Source organism: Semicossyphus pulcher, unplaced genomic scaffold, assembly GCF_022749685.1.
Source record: "Semicossyphus pulcher isolate SPU_LCO1_2020_fin unplaced genomic scaffold, fSemPul1.0.p SCAF_9, whole genome shotgun sequence".
In the NCBI taxonomy this organism is placed as follows: Eukaryota; Metazoa; Chordata; class Actinopteri; order Labriformes; family Labridae; genus Semicossyphus; species Semicossyphus pulcher.
In genome coordinates, this window is record NW_027211770.1 from 24,119,653 (window position 1) to 24,126,399 (window position 6,747).

Below are 6,747 nucleotides of genomic sequence, written 5' to 3' on the forward strand. Positions count from 1 at the left end.
GACCTTGGTCCCTGTGGATAATTCGAAGATACCATGATGAGAAGGGATTTCGTTCAACGTCGCTGGCGGCTGTGGCTCAGTGGTAGAGTCAGTCATCTCTCAATCGGAAGGTATTCGATCAATTACAAATGTTCGGCTCTCAGAGGCTAACCCTCAAAGTTACTGTACTTTCAGAAAGTAATACCCCTGTAGCAATGCCCTCTCCAGGACTATTGAAACCTTTGTCCCTGTAGTGGAAACACACCAAGAACCTCAAAAAGTCCCTGGTCCCTTGGGAAAGTTCCTGCAGTGTAATGCAGCTTAGTTTTGTATAACAACACCCAATTTAAAGACACCATGATGGGAAGGGATGTCGTTAAGCTGGCGGCTGTGGCACAGTGGTAGAATTGGTCATCTCTCAATTGGAAGGTTTGATCCCTGACTGCTGCAGTCATATGTTGAAGTGTCCTTGGGCAAGACACCGAACCCCAAATTGCTCCCGGTGGCACAGCCACCATCACCACACCAGTGTGTGTGTGTGAATGGGTGAATGTTTCATGTAGTGTAAAAGCAGCTTTGAGTGGTCGAAAGACTAGAAAACTGCTCAAGTACAGCACATTTACCATTTCATTCTTTACAGAGTCTACAATAAGTAAAGCAGAACGCCATTTAATAGTGATCTAACTCTGACAGAAGCCATGATAATTGTAGGTTACTGGACCAGTGATTCCCTCAATAACAAAATGACAGTCTCTTATCCCAGATTTAAAGATGTGGTGTTACAGTATGAAGTGTAAGCCTAGCAGAGATCAATCAGGGTGAAATAACATCTTGTGTATTGGAGAATCTCCTCAACCAACATTCTTCTCCTCAAGTGCCTCCATTAACCATAGGTTATCCTGTGATTTAGCCATTAGCCACAGCCCAACATAACCATTATTCATACAAATTCATACTACACGTCACATAACCAGTTGTGTGAAAACCACTGCAATTTGTCCGCAGACTTTAAATTTGTGCTCCCCTCTCAATCCTCCCTACCCGATGCTGCTTGATGTGACTCGAAGGCCAGTTTACCGTCAAAATATATCCAGCTGTCGTGCTTATTCATGGACTTTTACTACATTTAATCCCTGTGTAGAAATGTACTGTTTCCCTTCTGGGTAAATAGGTTTATAGGTGCCAATGTGTTGGGCAATTCTTGATCTATTTGCTCACCTTTTGGCAAAGAGTCTTTCCAGCCACAGCAAAGGTGTAGGAGTTCCAAGGAAACACAGACAGGTTTATCCGGGATCTCGTTCCCATGGGCAAACTGAGGCAAGTCAGACACATGATGGAGGTAACCGCCACACATTTTGCATCACAGCATTCCCTCCCGTGATCCTGTGAATTTGTACATGCCATACACTTCTGTGGGAGCATGACCCTACCCTCCTCCCTTTAGGCGAGGGTGCAGGGAAACAGTCACGGCTGACTCACACGCTTCCCCAGCACAAGATCATTACATGACAGAATGTGGTGATGCAGCAGTGAACAGGATTCTGACACCCAAACATCTGTTTCATGTGAGACGACGCAAAGGAAACACTAATAAGGAACATTCATTCAATGTGTAGGAAATATAACAGACAGATGAGGTAAAATTGAGTGGTGAAAGGTGAGACAAAGCATAGCCCCATTCTTTCATAACATATAATTAGTTTGTATTAAACTAGTAAGTGTAGTTTTGAGGCTTCTGCAATTCTGTGCTTACAATTAGGTATTTCCTTTGAAAACAGGCCTTCCTTTGAGAGTCGCAGGTAAGTGCTAGGTATAGGCCTGTAATTGTATCCCTTGAAGAATGTAATTGCCCCATTAGCACAGAGTCAGTTAGCTTTTACACTCCTGAGCTGCCTATATAAGTTTATGTTCTCCTGAAATTTCACTGTGGTATACAGTGCTCAGAGATCGAGAAAAAAGACAGAGAAAGAGAGAGGCAGGGTGACTGGATTGTGAGAGGGGGGCATATTACCTCCCACAGGGGCCCGGGCTCAATGGATCAAGTTTCAGACGTTTACCAACAAAGCATCCATGGAGGAAGTCTTGCGGCCCTCACAATAACACCACAGCACCTGGCCATCCCCACACAGGAAACCTGAGGTCACTTCCCCCCTTTCAGGGAATCCAGACACACTCCTGCTGCCAGCCACGCGCCCCCACAGCCTATTGAACAGGAGGCTGGCAACCAGAGGGGAAGACGTGGAGGCAGACTTAAAAGGATATCGGATAAACGGCACATTATTTCACAAGTTTGCACTGATACAGTTCGCAAAAATGCATGAGAGATGTGTTCCAGACAGGTTCTGTTAACACCAACGCAGAATTTCCCTTATTTGGTCTCACATGTACCACAGATGTGATGTTTTTTTAATCAGTCTGAACAGTTAAATCTGGATTGGGTTGCATTGTTTAATTATGGTTGGACTCACATGAATAAGAGGTTGAAAATGGGGTACGCATGCTAATAGAAGCATTGGAATGTTCTTTGTTAAAAAAAAAAATAGGACACCAAGAGAACAACAATGAAAAAAGTAAGTAGACTACAAGAGAGACGCTGCATATATTTTACAATGGGACAAACATGCAACATGTGTTTGATCAACCACAAGAAGTGTCTAAAGTAAAAACATGGGAACTTGAAAAGCAGCTGATTGAATGCAGCTTACACAGAAATGTGACTTAAAGTAATGTAAACAATGCAAACTGTGTCCAGTGTCCAGGGTCAGACAGCTGCAGAACGTCAAATCTAAATTCTGCCCTCTAACCACCTGCAAACACTTGACCGCCGATTCTCCATCATTATCGTTGGCCTGAATTCAAACAATGCCAACCCATAAAACCAGCCTCGACCAGTCCAAGTCATTTACTTGCAGTCCCACTGCAGTTCAGAGCTGGCCGCGGTCCAACCACCACGCGGGGCTAACCTTTGGAAAACACTGAGACCTCCGAAGAATGCGACCATGGTCAATGAAACAGAGAGGGAGAGAGGAAGAGGAAGAAAGCAAACAAATACATTACACTGCCCCGTGGGCTCTGTCAAGGCAAACTTCCCAGATGCTAAATGGGACAGAATGACTTTTGGCTGCTTGGGGATTGTTTCTGCTCATTACCGTGACAAATATTTTGTGTAAAAATAACCTGTCAGGGGTGAAAGCACAGCGTGACACCTGAGAGATTGATTACCTCCAAGGTGTCATTTCTGTATTAACAGACAGTAAAGAGAGACTTGAATATGTGACCTTCTACTTAAATTGGCATTATAAAAGCCACAATAAAAGAAATTATTACACAGTATATTGATCACAAATGTTCTATTAAGTCCGTCTCTAAATCAAACCTGTATGAATCACTGCTAAAGTAAGCTTCATCATAACAATGGATGAAGTGACACCTCTCTCACAGCAACAAATCTATAGATAATTGTCCCCCTACTCTGCAGGTCCCCTCATCTAAACCAGGCATTTTAGTGTCTTTCCCCTCATTGTTTTGGTTTTAATGAGGTGGCTTGACTTTTTTGTCCCGTCTCCTCGCTCTCATCAGCTTCATTTCCAGCAAAAAGCTGAAATGCTAACAGCTAGCTGGTGAACATAAAAGAGCAAATAGCGTCTAAACAGCCAGATATTTCCCTATGGGAGGTGGGGGAGACAAAAAATTTGCTAAAATGCAATTGTTTGCTAACGTTCACCATATTCACTTAAAAGTAAATGATATGGCAAAAACATCTGCTTTCCATTGCCCACAATCTGGGCCAGTCCAAATGCCTTATCTTTTTAAACCTCAATGAGTCTCTGAATGTTGGTATGACATTAGTCTTAGCTCAAATTTGAGGTCTTTTCTTTTGTTTCTCAGAGTTTTATCAGCACAAGTCGCAAATAATATCCTTAAAAAATAACTAAAGCTGAAAAGCATCCTAAAAATCTAAACATATACTTTCTATTTCTTAAATAACAGGTTTGTGTGTCATCAGTTGCCTTGACATCAAAAGTTCTTCAAACTGGAGCAAAGACATAAACACAACATCAGCATCTTCTAGGCTGAAGAGCAACATCTCCATATCTACTGTTTCTACTGTTTATGCAAAAAAATACTGAAAAATAACCTTAAAAAGTGACACACTCCCAAGAACACATAATGGATCTTGATCAAATTTTTCCATTTGCCAAGCCCACTTTTCTCACTACACCTATGATGCAACAGGTGGAACAGCAAACGAACGTCATGAGGATGACACTACTACTACTACACGCTGTGATGATGTACGCCCAAAACAAACCTAGCTGCTGGAGTACAGACACACCCTTCCCAGACACACACACACACACTGCACATATCCCACTTCCTGCTGCCGGAGAAGAGTCAAGTTTAGCCCGAGGGAGTCTGCTCTCTGAGGCCTTCACACACCGCTCAGCTGGGAGCTTCTGTGACACAACAGTTGTTCCTTAATCCTTCCTGCGCACAGTTCAGTGGGTCACCCACTCCAATACAGTCCTCTCCTCCACTGACAAGATGCTGTTTATTTGCTTTTTTGCCCTTATTGTGTGTGTGTGTGTGTGTGTGTGTGTGTGTGTGTGTGTGTGTGTGTGTGTGTGTGTGTGTGTGTGTGTGTGTGTTTGTGTGTGTGTATTATATAAAAGAGGGAAATGAATGCAGGTGTGAGTCTCTGATTATAGAGTGGTAGAGAAAAAGAAAAACACATAGCCTAAACAAGGAAAACAGAAAAGCACACTAGCAGACAGAAAACATCCAGACCCCCCAACCCCCCCTTACTTGTCACAGGAAGTGGTTCCTCTTTTGTCAGGGTTTTATTTTGTAGGATTCACCCTGGGCTGCATGTCTGACTAAGGTGTGAAGCATTGAGGCTTGTCATGATGTCAAGCCCACGCATGCTTTAATCTTTAATCACTGATTTTATTGAAGTGAAAAAACTCTAAGAATGAAAAGTATGAAGTAATTAAGGTGCTAAATTATTTGGCTGAAAATTATTTGGCAAAAAAACGTAGCCTACTACTACTACTGCTACTACTAATACTAATATTACTGTAAGTACCACTGCTACAAATATACATTTTAAAGAATAAAAATGATTTAATTGTTTTTAAAGGTTTAATTTTGGCAAACTTTTACCCCTAAATACTGTTATTTCCATCCATTATTAATTCATAAAGTTGTTCTATTGTTTGTTATATCAAAGTTTAAAGTTAGCAGACTTCATTGATTCTTTATGTCATTCATTTTCATTCGAAGACCTTAGCCACAATCCCTACAGTGGTTTATATGAGATGTGGGAAACACTTGTTTATCTTCCCATCAAATAAAACCTTTCCTCACTTCAAGCTAGTGAAAAGCGTTTTGTGAAGCCCTTCTACGGTCGGAGAGGTGAACAATAAAAGAGTAAAGAAGTAGATGGGTTAAAAAAAAAGTGTAGTCCTACCAGGAGTAATGTCTGAAGTCTGGAGGCACCTTCTGCAACAACAGTGGCACACCGCCTCCTCTCTGTCTCGCTCAGATCAGGACTGGGATCAGTTTGCAGCTCGCTACTCCGGCGGCTCGCGAGCGTCGCCCTCCAGCTGTAAAACTTTCTGTGTTTCTTCTGACAGTAGTCAAATCTCTGCGGCGGAGAATGATGCAGCTTGCCGGCTACATTTGTCCTACTACTGAGGAAGTTGTTGGTGAGTCACAAGATCCCGCCCCCCCCTAAAAAACCTTTTCTCCCTCCCTCTTTTCCAGCGACTTCAAACGAGAGCAGAGAGGAGTCCATGCAGTGGAGGGAGTGATGGAAGCTCCCAGCTGGGCCCTCCGTTTCTGTGTGCTTTGGTAACGTTTATTTTCGGTCTTTTCTAATAAAATTATGTCTTAGTGTTGAGCTTAGTGGATGGACAGAGCCTGCTTTCCACTAGGTTTCTGAATAAGGGAGTGTTGGCCATGAGGAAGCCTACATGTAAGCTTTTTGTCAATCAATCAGTCAGTGAATACATCAACAACCTTCTAACTAGAAAGTTTAACATGTTTAGTGATATAACACCTGGGTTTTTAGATACTTTGACTATCTGCAAAAAATATATATATTTTCAAAATAAAAGCACTCAGCCTGATGGTAAAATGGTCTTTCGCTCAGAATTGGTGTCGACAAATATTTTAATATTGGTGGTGCAAACTCCTTCCTGACCTACAGCCATATTAAAACACACAGTGTTAATGTCCAAAGTGTAGGGTACAAATGGGGTGATGGTTGGGTAAGGATTGGAAAAGGATACAGTTGGATCATCATAAGTTAAGGTCAGGTTTAGATATTTTGTAGAGAAAAGGCAGCCCAATGTTTTTTTCTTGTAGTTGGTATAAATGACCTTTTTTAACCCTTTATGAGGTCTGACTGTACCAAACAGGGTAAAGCTGGTCGTGTCACTTCCTTATTTTTCAGTGTGGGTCCTTTCTCCATTATGTTTCATTTTTGTCATGACTCAACATGTGGGAGTGATGGGCATCCTGGATGCAGCTGGCTTCTGTTTTTTATACATTGACAGATTATTACATGATTTGAGTCATTGCTGATAATCAGTGTTTGCCCACCCAATAAAAACACTGTATGACAGATAGCTTTGTTATACAGCTTCCTGTGACATTAAGGATTCAGAATGGTTGCCAGTATCAAGTGTACAGTCACCTTATACTTCCCGGGGTTTCTATGTAACAGACCACCACTAAAGTGTGACTTATATCAGATTGTTGGGG

The 6,747-nt window shown here is 42.0% G+C and overlaps 1 protein-coding gene across 1 annotated transcript in view; it reads right to left on the minus strand.

Moving 5' to 3' along the window:
- fhl3a (four and a half LIM domains 3a) overlaps positions 1-5,635 on the minus strand; it is a 30,742-nt gene extending 25,107 nt beyond the window's left edge. Inside the window, exon 1 of the mRNA XM_069656268.1 lies at positions 5,450-5,635. The gene's annotated coding sequence lies outside the window, so the exon portion shown is untranslated. The remainder of the gene's footprint in view (positions 1-5,449) is intronic.
- Between the last annotated feature and the right edge of the window lie 1,112 nt (positions 5,636-6,747).